Source organism: Herpailurus yagouaroundi, unplaced genomic scaffold (assembly GCF_014898765.1).
Source record: "Herpailurus yagouaroundi ecotype Mexico unplaced genomic scaffold, PumYag 164, whole genome shotgun sequence".
In the NCBI taxonomy this organism is placed as follows: domain Eukaryota; kingdom Metazoa; phylum Chordata; class Mammalia; order Carnivora; family Felidae; genus Herpailurus; species Herpailurus yagouaroundi.
This window is the reverse complement of record NW_024412405.1, coordinates 4,956,087-4,970,195: the sequence shown is the minus strand read 5'-3', so window position 1 is coordinate 4,970,195 and position 14,109 is coordinate 4,956,087. Positions and strand designations below refer to the sequence as shown.

The 14,109-nt window shown below is 39.3% G+C and overlaps 1 protein-coding gene and 1 pseudogene across 3 annotated transcripts in view; both read right to left on the bottom strand.

Annotated features, from left to right (window-relative positions):
• Window positions 1–14,109, bottom strand: part of NALF1 (NALCN channel auxiliary factor 1) — a 637,010-nt gene that overhangs the window by 531,133 nt on the left and 91,768 nt on the right. The window lies entirely within an intron of this gene.
• Window positions 7,653–8,627, bottom strand: LOC121037729 (PIH1 domain-containing protein 2-like; annotated as a pseudogene).

Sequence of the window (14,109 nt, the reverse complement as noted above, 5' to 3'; positions counted from 1 at the left end):
ATAAATAAATGCAATAAGCAAACAAAAACTCACAAATTGTGATGTTAAAGTGATAAGTAACAACTTTTAAGTAGACACTAAATTTCCATTAAAATAATAATTATACCATATTCACTTCATTGGGCAATTCTAATAGAGAATCGTAGACCCTAAATGATATCTTCTTAAATGTTACCATGGAAGTAGTTTACACTAAAATGTCATAAAATAAAATATTTAAAATTAGATAATATTTAAAATTAGAAAATAAACTTCCTTAAGGAGTATTTATTTTATTAAAAAGCTAAACAGGGGGCGCCTGGGTGGCGCAGTCGGTTAAGCGTCCGACTTCAGCCAGGTCACGATCTCACGGTCCGTGAGTTCGAGCCCCGCATCGGGCTCTGGGCTGATGGCTCAGAGCCTGGAGCCTGTTTCCGATTCTGTGTCTCCCTCTCTCTCTGCCCCTCCCCCGTTCATGCTCTGTCTCTCTCTGTCCCAAAAATAAATAAACGTTGGAAAAAAAAAAAAGCTAAACAGTACTAAATTTGAAATAACTGATTTTTAAAATCGGTTCTATAATGTAGGGTAACCAAAAAAAAAAAAAAAAAAGCGACAGAGAAAGCCTCCTTTAAGGGTGCATCCTAGAGTTCAGAGGTGCAGGTCTGATGGGTGGTAAGTTTAATTGGGAAGCCTCTTGACTGAGTGATAAAACAGAGCAGAAATTGATTAATCTCTGTGAGTTACAATGCTGTGGGAATGTGCTATTAAGCATTCCAAAGCGGCAACTTCATTTCCTCCGGGGCAAAGCATACTTAGAAAGGAAAGCTGCTCTCCCGTAAAATAATCTATTTTGTAGGCTTAGGAGGTTTTAGCTGGATGACATACCTTAACCTTCCTGGAGTGGGTAAAGTATTGTTCAGACTCATAGCAAAATACCAGAGTGTGTTCCAATAATATTTCACATGGCTTTGCCCAAGGTAGAGGTAAAAGAGAGGCATTTGTATTCTTACGGAAGCCTTCTTTCAGGTTAAAGGTAATAAGAAACTGACCTTGAAGAATATCTCTGTTTTGTAAAGAGTTGGAGGACATTATTTAGATTTAAAAAAAATAAATAAATGACAGCTATCTGGTGCCAAACAACTGGTCTTTGAATTAACCACAAATAACTAACTGAGTTGAGTATTTTACTTTAAAACCACCTATTTATTTATCAATTACAAGATTGGATCAAGTTATCTCATACAAGTACAGGTTACTGAACTATAATAAATAATTATTCCTTAAAACAGACCTAATTAATTTTAACAGAACCTTTTACTGTATGTATCACCTGCTCAATGGTATTGAATATGTATGAATGCAAATCCTATTAAGGCACTACCTTGTAAAATAATTATGTCTCAGATGTTAAATCATGATGAGAAATATACTGCAGAAATTCATAGATATTATCCTCTGTGAATGGCTGCCCGCCTCAAAATAACTTAAAGGAAACTCAAACTTACTCAATGCTCTGTTATTGACTACAAACACATTATACATATTTATATACACTTTATTTATGATTTAAATTAATCTCAAGTGAAATTGATGTAATCAAGGCACACAGAATTTTTGAACATATATCAAAAATATAAATTTTAAATTTTGCAAAATATATTTACTTCTATTATCCTATCAGTGTTGATCTTAGAAAAACAGTAATATATGAAATAAAGACTTAATCATTGCTACATGGTACACAATGAAACAAAACTATTAAATGACTTGAATTTAGTAATTTATAGCATGTCAGACATTTTACCTGTGTATCCAACATAGCTTCATTACACAAATTACACAACACTTTTACTTTTCTTCTACATTAGAATGCCAACCTACAAATTTTCTAATTATCTTTCACAGTTGTATTAGCCAACATTTAGATTGGCTATACCCTAGTACTATGGTTTAATAAGATGAAAGCAGATTTTTATGAGATTCATAGTTGCTTTTTAAAGCCAACTAGTTTATGTTCTAAATCCTTCCAAAGAGATTCCAGATTCCTAACAATTTGTTCATAGTCAACTTGCCACCTTTTAGATAAACAGTCCACACAAGAACAAAGCTTCTTCCTTAGGAAATAGTCCTTCTGGCCCCGGCTCTCTCTTTGGCCATCTGCCCTTTGGATGTTTGTCCTCTTATCGAAGGCCTTTCCTAGAATATTGACACATTTCTAACTTCTGCAAGTCTTATTACTTTTCTAAGGTTTATAGTCATTTTTTTCCAATTTTTAACTGGCGTCTGCTTACAGGTTACCAACGAACTTCAGTCCTTGATTCTTCCAGACCCCAAATCTATTGTTCAAATTCTAGGCAGCAAAATAAAAAATCTTTCTTGTTACTGTTTTAACTTAAACAAATCTGATCATGACAAAAACAGTGGAGACTTCTTGAAAATTCTGAACAGACGATGAATAAATACAATGCTATTATTTGCCAAAACTTGAAAAATTGAAGCATTTATGGTCAGCTGAGCTTCAATAAAAGTTCCAAGAACACACAATAGGGAAAGGACAGTCCCTTCACTAAATGGGGCTGAGACTGGTTTTCCACACGTGGAGGAATGAAATTGGACCCTTAGCTCACTAAAATCAAATCCCCATGGATTCAAGTATTAAATGTTAAGACCTGAAACCACAAACGTTTTCGAAGAGGACATAGGGGAAAAGCTTCTTGCCATTGGTCTGGATGATGACTCTTTGGACGTGATCCCAAAAGCTCAGTGAACAAAACAAAAACAGACAAATGTTATTGCATCAAACTAAAAACCTTCTGCACAGCAAAGGAAGCAACAGAGTGAAGAGGCATCTACAGAATGGATAAAAAATGTGCAAACAATGTATCTGATAAGGGGGTTAATACCCAAAATATATAAGGAGCTCAAGCAACTCAACAGTAAGAAAACAACCCCGATTAAAACATGGGCAATGGATCCGAACAGACATTTCTCAAAGGAAGACATGCCACCAGACACATAAAAAGGGGCTCAACATCAACGAGTAGCAGGGAAGCACAAATCAAAACCACGAGACATCACCTCAGACAAGTTAAGACAGCTATTATGAAAGACACAAAAAGATAACAAATGTTGAAGAGGATGTGAAGAAAAGGGATCCCTGGTGCACTACTGGTAGGAATGTAAACTGGTACGGCCATTATGGAAAGAATATGGTGATTCCTCAAAAAGTTAAAAAGATAGAACTACCATAGGATCCAGAATTTCCATGTCAAGGTACATATACGAAGTAAACAAAATCAGTATCTCAAAGAAATATGTGTATTCCTGTGTTCTGTTCACTGCAGCATTATTCATAATAACCAAGATATGGAAACAACCTAAACGTCCATCAGTAGATGAATGGTTCAGAAGAAACACATATACAGTGGAATATTATTCATCCCTGAGGAGGCAGGAAATCCTGCTATTTGTGACAAGATGGATGAAACTGGAAGACATTGTGCTAAGTGAAATAAGTCAGACAGAGAAAGACAAATATCATATGATCTCACTTATATGTGGAACTTTTTTTAAAAAGTCAAGCTCATAGAAGCAGAGAGTAGAATAGTGGTTACAAGGGGCTAAGGTTTGGGAAGAAATAGAACGATGTTGGTCAAAGCGTATAAATTTGCAGTTGTGTAGGATAAATAAACCTAAATATCTAAAGTACAGACATGGGGCACCTGGGTGGCTCAGTCAGTTGAGCATCCAACTTCAGCTCAGGTCATGATCTCACAGTTTGTGACTTCGAGGCCCCCCATAGGATTCTGTGCTGACAGCTCAGAGCCTGGAGCCCACTTTGAATTCTGTGTCTCCCTTTCTCTCTGCTCCTCCCCTGCTCACACTCTGTCTCTCTCTCTGTCTCCTTCAAAAATAAATAAACATTCAAATTAAAAAATTTTAAGTATGGACATGATGACTATACTTAATAACACTGGGGCGCCTCGGTGGCTCAGTTGATTAAGCGTCTGACTCTTGATTTCAGCTCAGATCATGATCTCACAGTTCGTGGGATCAAGCAACACATCAGGCTCTGTGCTGACAGCACGGAGCCTTCTTGGGATTCTCTCTCTCTCTCTCTCTCTCTCTCTCTCTCTCTCTCTGTTTCTCTCTGCCCCACTCCTGCTTGTGCTCTCGCTCTCTCTCTCTCAAAATAAATAAATAAACTTAAAATAATTTCATCCCAAAATATTTAAAAAATAATAATACTATATACACTCATCACACAGCAAAATACGCGAACTGCGAGATGTTACTTTGCCAGTAGTAATCATTTCACTCTGTATATTTATATCAAATCATCACATTGTACACCTTAAATATATAGAATTTTTATTTTTAAAAACCTCCTCATGAAAAAATGTTAAAGAGATGATGAAGAAATACAATGCTGCATTTTCCAAACCTTCAAACTAGCAGAATTTTTTTAAAGTACACAAAACTGATCCAATTTTCATTTATGTCAAGGCAAATGAAAAAATGACACACTAGTGATACACAGAATACGTTCTATGAGGAGTTTAATATAATTTTTCTGCTCAAATTCTTTTGACAGCCTGAAGACATTGTAAATAAACTTTACAAAGATACAGCACCCTTATTTTTAAAGTTCTCAACAAATGCCAACACTGGGGCCAAATTAAGAGGATATAGATGAATACAAATAAATACAAAGTGTTGCCTTTAGGTTTAAAAAGTTAGTTGCACCAATAAAGATGTGGAGTAGCAGCTCTGGGAATCTGAATGTAAGGTGAACAAAGAGATTGGAGAAGCCAACAGAAAGAGCTAACACAGCTCGTGGCTGCACGGACACAAGGGCACATCCAAACAGGAGAAGACTACGTTGAGGAGTACCATGTTCAGTTCTGATTGGACGTTTTAATAAGAGATATTTACAAAATAGAGGCCACACCGAAGAGTGCTTTCAAAATGTTGGTCTCTGCTGACCACGAAGACATTTTCTCAAATCCAAGGAACCCTTTGAGAAAAATAAGAACTATATCGTTCATAGTTTTCCTACATATGACAAAATTAAGTTGTCAAATAGGGGTTGTTTCATTGTGAGATTATTTTCTTCCTACTTTTTAAGTGAAATTTATATCTTTATTATGCAATAAAAATGAAATTAGGTACGCGATAGTGATTTTTGTTTAAGTTTGTTCATTTATTTGAGAGAGAGAGAGAGAGTGCAGGAGGGGCAAAGAGAGAGGAGAGACACAGAATCCCAAGCAGGCTATGTGCTGTCAGCACAGAGCCCGATGCGGGGCTTGAATTCACAAAACGTGAGATCATGACCTGTGCCAAAACCAAGAATCAGATACTTAATCGAATGAGCCACCCAAACACTTTGATAGTGATTTTTTAATGTAATCATCTGTGAAACTTTTGATCTGATTTGAATTTATTGGTCCATTAGATTGAAAAGTCTGGGAACTAGTCCAAAAACTGATACCAGAATATTTGGAAATTACACACACACACACACACACACACACACACACACACACACACACACATCTGAGGTTTAAGTAGAAGGAAAGGATGTATTCTCAATTTCTTAATTTGGGAGTCGGGGTTACAAACAAGCAGATCACTGGGTGATTTTCTTCAGATGTCCAATCAACTCAAGACATAAAGAGCTTTCCAAAAGCTGTCTTGAAAACTTTGGTGAAAAAAACCTGTCATTAAATGAATTTAAGCGAAACCAGCAGGGAAATCATGAAGGAATCATTAAGGATTTCTGTCCTTTGTATGAAAGTAGAGACGTCTCTCAATGACGTTTTCATTCTGAGACCACGTGAGTTTGTAGTTCACTACAGTCAGAAAAGTCTGCACATCTGTCTTCTAAATTCACCGGACTGTTTCCATCTACCAGTATTCACAAGAATAATGTCTTCCTACACCTAGGCTATTAGAAAGGGTAGAAGATGTGCATATTGTGGTGTCGAGTCAACCAGAATACTTGGTCTTCCATTTTTGGTATTTGTTTAAACATCATTTTATTTTTCTGGGATTTTGCCATTTCACTCCACGGCTCATCATTTTTGGTTTTCTTGTCTTTGTTGACACTGTTGCTTCCAGTTGAAACGCTCTTGCTTTTTCTACCTGGTGGAGTGCCTCGTATCTTTCAAGGTTCAATTAAATACCAGTTTATCCAAGAATGTCTTTTTGATTACCCTGTCCAAAAGTAATCAGGAGCTCTTTTGTTGCATTTCATTCCAAAGTGATTTCTGTTCAACTTATTTTGCATACTAGATTATAAATGCCCAGAAAGCAGGAACTGTTCTCTACTTATCTCTGTAACTGCCACAGCTCCTAGAATGAACTTCGGTTGATAGACAAAACTATTAGCTGCTCAAAATTAATCCCAAATATGCTTGAGTGCATGTGTATTTGCACACATATGTATATGTATACACACACAGGGGGGGAAGTTACAGTCTACCCTATACTTAGGACTAACCCGAAGTTACAACTGGTCGCATTTGTCAGCATATAAAATATTGCTCAGGACAACCCGGAGCCCTGTTACTTAAGTAATAAAAAGTAGATCCAGGGGCACCTGGGGGGCTCGGTCAGTTAAGCATCCGACTTCGGCTCAGGTCATGATCTCACGGTCCGTGAGTTCGAGCCCCGCGTCGGGCTCTGTGCTGACAGCTCAGAGCCTGGAGCCTGTTTCAGATTCTGTGTCTCCCTCTCTCTCTGCCCCTCCCCTGTTCGTGCTCTGTCTCTCTCTGTCTCAAAAATAAACGTTAAAAAAAATTAAAAAAAAAAGTAGATCCAGCTAATTCATTTGGCCAAAGTTTTTATTTATATATAATTCTATGACACTTTTATAGAATTCTACATAATATAGAGATGTGAAAAGTAAGGAAAAATGGGTCACAACCGAGGAAAACAAAAACCTACTTTAAATGATATTTAGGCTTGTTATACACAGACTATGTAATGAAATCTTGCTTTCCAGGTACCTAAAGACATTGTGTCTAATTTTCATAATATCACATCTGTGTGACCTCAGAGTAAAATCTGCATCTTCCAGGTGGAAGCTAGAAGACTTTTTTGTGTGTGAAAAATATTAAATTATTTCTCTAGGGGCTCTAAATTTCCCAAGAACAATGGCAATGTTTCAAAACCAAATAGTAATTCACATTAACGAAGAGTACATTTCATCGAGATGTAGAACACTGCTCAAACTTTAATGTGCATAGAAAACATCAAGATAGAGCTTCTTATGAATTCCAACTTTGACGTAGTAGTTCAGGGCAGCACCTGAATTCTGCTTTGTAAAACTTTTGTTTTTAATTCCTCATGTGACAATTTGCTAGAGATAAAAAACGTTTTTTTTCCAATGGGAAAGCCAAGAATTCTTACATGTTACCTGGAAAAAAAACAGAATTTCCCCAATGATATCTGGTACTTTAAGACCATGAGAAATACCTTCAAAAGAAGTGTATCATGATGATATCATGTTTAGTAGTGTCTGCTTCAGGCCAAGTTTGAGAGGGAGAAAGAATGAGTTTAAAACAGAAAAGAAAAGGTAAACCGTTGATGAGAAAACATCATTCAGTGAAAAAGAACACTTAGAAAATATGACACTAGTGTTTAAGATAAACTACCTCTTTACCCATAATGAAGGTCCCGTAATTCACAAGACAGGTGGCAGGAAAGCATCACGTGAAAAACCCAAAGCAGATGATCCTCTTGACTAACACCAATGGCACTGTGATGACTAATGTAGTCTTCTCTTTGATAAATTCTGCGGTAGTCATTTCAGTATGCATATTCTGGAAGGCTCAGATGCAATCTGTACTTCTCAGAGAGCTAGATCAATAAGTCCTCCTCAGAAACACTAAGGTCACAGAGATACTGAATTACCACTAGGTAATTCAACTTCTATTTCAATTTGCAGAGGTTTCTCATTCTGAAAAACCACAATTTTTAATCCATAGGCTGGTGGTCTCTTCACCTCCACCTGGATCTCTGTACTGGAAATCTCTTCTATCAGATAACTTGTTTTGCTTGAAACTTGGTCTTCTGGTAGTAAGAGCTGAGGACAGTGATCTCTTTGGCTCACAGGACTGCTTCTTATGCGTTCAAGGATCAGCTCCTTTCCCTTTTTCTCTCCTAAACCCGTAGGGCCAGTTTGGATTCTGATTTTGTTTCACGCTCTGGATGCTTCCTTTGATTCTAAATTTAGGAATACTGTAAGAGTGTGAGAGAATACATTGGAATTCCTCAATGCATTTCATGGTCATCCGTATTAACTGATCTTTTTTCACGTGGTGCTTTTCTGCTGCCTGGAGGACACCAGGATTGTAGGCAACATCAACAACTGTATAAACACGCAACATATCAGACACAGCGGCTGGCCAGCCGGCACTTAGAGGTGCTGGATGAGTGGTTGACTGGGGAGCTGGGGCCCTTTCCAACTGACAAAGTTTGATAGAAAGGATTTTCTTCTTTCGTTTTGGGGACCCTGGTTTGTAGACAGAGAGCTGCGGTTCTGGGGCAAAATAGAGCCATCTCCCCTCTTCCAGCGGCTGTTGAGTGAACTGCTCACGGGTCTGGTGTTGCCTCCAGCCGGCACGTCTGGGAGGCTCCGGAGCTCACTGACCTAAGCAAGCAGACCCTTTCAGGATGAGCCCGGGATTCAGATACATGGGCCGTTTAAGTCTCGTCTCTTGGTCTGTTGCCCTGAATTCTGCATTTTTAACAAGCTTCCCCCGTGAAGCAACGTTGCTGGTCCACAGACTGCACTTTGGGGAGCAAAGGTGCAGACTGGACTCACACTTGAATCTGTCATAACCAAATATTAAATCTGTTTAATATCAATGCATATAAAGCATAAACACAAAAATGCGTATAAAACAGAAGTAGGTAGGGGGCGCCTGGTGGCTCAGCTGGCTGAGCTTCTGATTCCTAGTTTGGGCTCAGGTCCTGATCTCCTGGGCTCAACCCTCACATCAGGCTCCACACTGACAGCATGGGGCCTGCTTGGGATTCGATCTGTGTCTCTCTCTGCTCCTCCCCCACTCATTCTCTCTCTCTCTCTCTCTCTCTCTCTCTCTCTCTGTCTCAAAAATAAATAAACCATTTAAAAACTTTTTTAACTGAAAACAAGACAAGTTAACACAAAAGCCTTGCACTACACAAGCTCTGAGATGATTCCAGATGTGGCCTGTGCCTTTAAACCAGGAACAAGGCCATGGTGAGGCAGTATGTGTCATGTGAAGCCATCACAGATAAAAGCAGCACAATCCAGGTGAAGATGTAATACATCTGAATTAGCAGTAGGGAAAGAAGACATTCCGCAGGGGCGCCTGGGTGGCGCAGTCGGTTGAGCGTCCGACTTCAGCCAGGTCACGATCTCGCGGTCCGTGAGTTCGAGCCCCGCGTCAGGCTCTGGGCTGATGGCTCAGAGCCTGGAGCCTGTTTCCGATTCTGTGTCTCCCTCTCTCTCTGCCCCTCCCCCGTTCATGCTCTGTCTCTCTCTGTCCCAAAAATAAATAAATGTTGAAGGAAGAAGTTAAAAAAAAAAAAAAAAAAAAAAGAAGACATTCCGCAGATGTTGTCATGGCGGGAGAAAGGGTAAGAGGTTTGTGGAAAGACTGGACATCACTGTAATGGAGGCTTCATTTGGGAGAAATACCAATTTGGAGGAGAGAGAGAGCAACATTACGCACAGCTTCACATTCTGCTTAACAATGTGCTTTTTCGTCCTTCAACAGATAACTACTGAAAGTCTATTTGAACAGCAAGGCACTAGATCTATAAAGAGGCAGGCCCTGATACTAAAAAACTTGCAATTTTGTCTAACGATAGGAAGGAGTTCTTGTAGATATACACAGCTTTACATATCACTATTCCCAAAGTATCTCTTCCAACAATTCTGGAACACTTAGGTCAGTGTATGTTTCTGTGTAGGAACACAGTCTCTAGTCTGAGAAAGACTGAGCATGACTGATAGGAACAATGTCAGTTGCCTGGTGGGGAACCACGGAGGTCTCAGAGCAGTGGTATGAAGGATGCTCGTCGGGGGGTGGGGGGCCTGGAGGGCTCAGTCAGTTGAGCACCTGACTTCTGCTCAGGTCATGATCTCACGGTTCGTGGGTTCCAACCCCGTGTCAGGCTCCATGCTGACAGCTCAGAGTCTGGAGCCTGCTTGAGACTCTGTGTCTCCCCCTCTCTCTCTGCCTCTCCCCTGCTTGTGCTCTGTCTCTCTCAAAAACAAATAAACATGAAAACAATTTTTTCCTTAAAAAAAAGAAAGATGCTTGTGGGTTTTGCAACAGACTCTGTCTTATGCTGAGGAGTCAATGGATTAAGAAGGAAGAGCAAAGTGCAAGTCAGGGACAATTACCGGCAACAGTGTCTTGAGGAGACTCCTTTACTTTGGTAGAAGTGGGTAGAGGTAATGGGCACATATGTGTCTCTCATGTCCTGCACACGGGTCTGGCTCTCCGGAATCTGGACCCATATTCCAATTAGTGCAGGAGACCACGTGCCAAACAGAAGCCATCAGCCAACACTTCGTGTTTTCTCTGTCCTACCGGCTCAGCACCTCCACCCGTCCATGCTCTCTGTTTGGAGCCTAAATTAGCTACCTTCAATGGCATTTATTTTTGCCCCTCTCTTTCAGACTTCATTGCTGGGAACTGCTGATCTCTCCCTAGGGGGCCCGTCACTCTTACCAGAGTGTCTTCCGCTGAACCCTATTGCCTCTTTCTTCCTGCTGTGTCCTGAGGGGAACGGAGAAGCTATCCAGAAACCGCTATGCTCTTTAGTTTATGTAAAGCCAGAGCAGGCTTCCAGCAAGAACTTCTGTGTCATTTTCAACATTCTAGAGGGTGAACTATCTCTCTCGTAATAACCTGTAATTCTACTAAAATACCAAACTATTCCCCATTCCAATCAGCAACTATTTATGACTAAGATAGAAATATGAAATAAATATATTTGACATAAACTTGTCAATAAGACACCAACATAATTCTGTTGACTTAAAAAGGAAAACGATTTTCATATCTTTTAAACACAGCAGGGGAAGACAATAATTTAAGCAAAACATTAATTTTGTAGTAACTCTGTTTATAATTCCTGTCTATAAAATTGAATCCCATCACCATCATCCAGTTAATGAAAAGGGAGGGCGTCTATGAGGTTATATCTTCGGCACACACAATTAGTTATTATATATTCTTGCTTTCCTAAAGCAAAGATTACCACAAAGAGATCGATGTAGACTGTACAACATTGGCAAATCCTTCCATATACGACTGGGTTTGGTTGTTGTTACTATTTGTTAAGGGTTGAATTGTTTCCCCCTGCCAAAAAGAAAATGTGTTGTATTTCTAACCCCTAGTACTTCAGAATGTGTTGAGATTTGGAAATAGGATCATTGCAAACATAACGTCAAGATGAGGTCATATCAGAGTCGGGTGGGTTCCTTATCCAATGTGACTGTAGATGACCATTGTAAAGACACGGACACACAGGAGATGCCAGGTGAAGACAGAGGACTGGAATGAAGTAGCTTATCTACAAGGCAAGGTAAACGTGGGCACGACCAGAAGCTAGGACAGAGACTGGCCAGATTCTCCCTCAAAAGCCTGTGAAAGTATCAACCCCGCAAACAACTTGACATTGGGCTTCCAGCTTTCAGAATGGTAAGACTATACATTTCTGTTCTTTTACCCCATCTAATTTATGACACTTTGTTACAGCAGTATAAGGAAACTAACATATGATTAAATATTGCTGATAAAGGGAGGTTCAGTAGAGCAAAATGGAAGTTCGGCTGTAGCAGCAAACCATGTCAAGTATGTTAGCCTTTCAGCCTTTATCTCAAATACACACCCACAGACACACACATGTGTATATATACATAGTCACTGCATCCAGGTAAATTTCTCATTCTTTTCTAAGAGATACATCTGATTTTCGTAATGTGGAATGTTGTGCGTGTAGCGAATGGAACTTGGGGCGCCCTGAGAAGGAGGACTCACACTCTCTGGAGTTCAAGGAGGAATATTTTAACTCAATGTGATGCATGTTGGGCAAGAGAAAAGGTGAACAAGATAAGGAATAACAAGAGCAGCAGAAAGGCGCACGGTGCCTACTCACGGGCCCTGGCCAGTCCCATTTATGTGTGTCGCACTCACTTAATCCTGAAGTTTCCTCTTCCATTCACAAAAACGTCCTGGCTTGATGATGAATTACATTTTCACATAACAACAACCTAGAAGTACAACTTCTCGTTCTTCTTTGTACCCTAACCACTCTTATCTTCAGCAAGTCACTGAGGGTCCTTTGTAAAATGGCAATTGTGATAGTCTATCTCCCCTCCCAAGGTCAGCCATGAAATATAAAATAACATGCGAGATGTGAACATGCTTTCAAAGTTAGAAATATTATTCAAATGCCAGACGCTTTTGTCACAATCCCCGCAAAGTATTAGCACTCAGTTACAGGAGCTGTTTTCTGCAATCTATTCTCTTCTTCTACAGCTGGTACCAGTTAGATTAGTCTTCTCGGTGGCCGTTTCAATATGCTCCCAACCTATAATTCCTTTGCGCTAGTACTTGCCTCTGACTTTCTCTACTTAAGGGGAAAGAAACAAGAAAGGAACCAACATTTATTGCAAGCCTACAGCCTTATAAGCACTGAGAAAGGCACTTGACATATAGTATGGCAATAAATGCTCTTACTTATTAAACTTTCATTACAAATCAGGCATTGGGCTAAGCAGCTTGCACAGATCAGAACACGCAATGCTGACCACCCGTATTTGAAATTGTTACGACCCTTATTATAAATAAAGAAATGGAGGCAACATATAAAGCAACAGTAGTTCAGATTTGAAGTGTCTGATTCCAAGGACAGTTCTCTGCTTTTGAGCTAAATGACCTTGAGCCAATCATTTAGCATTTCTGTTCTCCCTACTCATCTGACAAAGGGGCCTAATCATAGTACCTAATGAACTGGTTTATTATGAAGATTAAATGAATTAATACAAGGAAAAGTTTAAAAAGGACTTAGTGCATCGTAAGTGCTCCGTATGTGACAGTGATGGCTGCCTGCTACTACTGTCACAACTGTTGTCATTAAAATTATAATTATCGTATCCAAGGGCACACAACCTGTAGGTGGCAAAGAAGATTCAAATTGGGTATTTTGAGCACTGACCTGTTTATTCAGTCAACAATTTATTTAGTGCGTGCTACGATGCCAAGAATAAAATGATGGGCTGGACTGGACGTTCTTCTTTATATAGCCACTGGTTTTACTCTCAACGGGCTCACATTCTGTCAGAAAAATAAATGCAAGCTAATTGTTGTGATACTTGTGAGAGTACACACAGAGAGCACACAGTAGGTATACATCTCCCATTCTAGGGGCGTCCTGTTAAGTCTACATCTGAAAGTTGAGTCCGAAGTTAACCATACAATTTGGGGGGGGGTGGGGAGAATAAAGGTCCTGAAATCAGAGGCTGAATGGGGAATGGAAAGACTATGTGCTTGTACAGCAGGTTTTGACATGAGTTAGACAAAAAAATCAAACAGCACAGACAGGAGCCTGAATTTCCAACCTCCAGATATCAGCCTTGGAGGACGCTGCAAAAAATAACAGTAAGCACATCTGTTCGGTACTTTTTTTTTTTTTTTTTTTAATTAAAAGCTGTCAAATCTTAACCTAAAGAAATGAATGAATTAATCATTTTCTGGCAACCAACATACCATTGGAAACCATTTTACATCTTTTATAAAAATCTCTTAAACATAGTACAACAGAATGATACAAGTAAGAAAATCAATATCAACACAAATAAGAAATATCAGTTAAAGTGCTCTTAAACCTCTTCCTCCTCCTCCAAGAATTAGTCACCGGTCAACTTCGATGGATAGGAATAGCGACTCCAGTTAATTAAGTATCACTAGAAACTATCCTCCATATAATGTCCACTTATCGCCTTAAAATAGTTACTTAGTTGTCCTGTTATTATTTTCTTCAGACTAAATCACTGGTTCTCAAATTATGTACTTTCAGAACATCTGGGATCTATACTATAGTTTTCCATACCAAAATAAA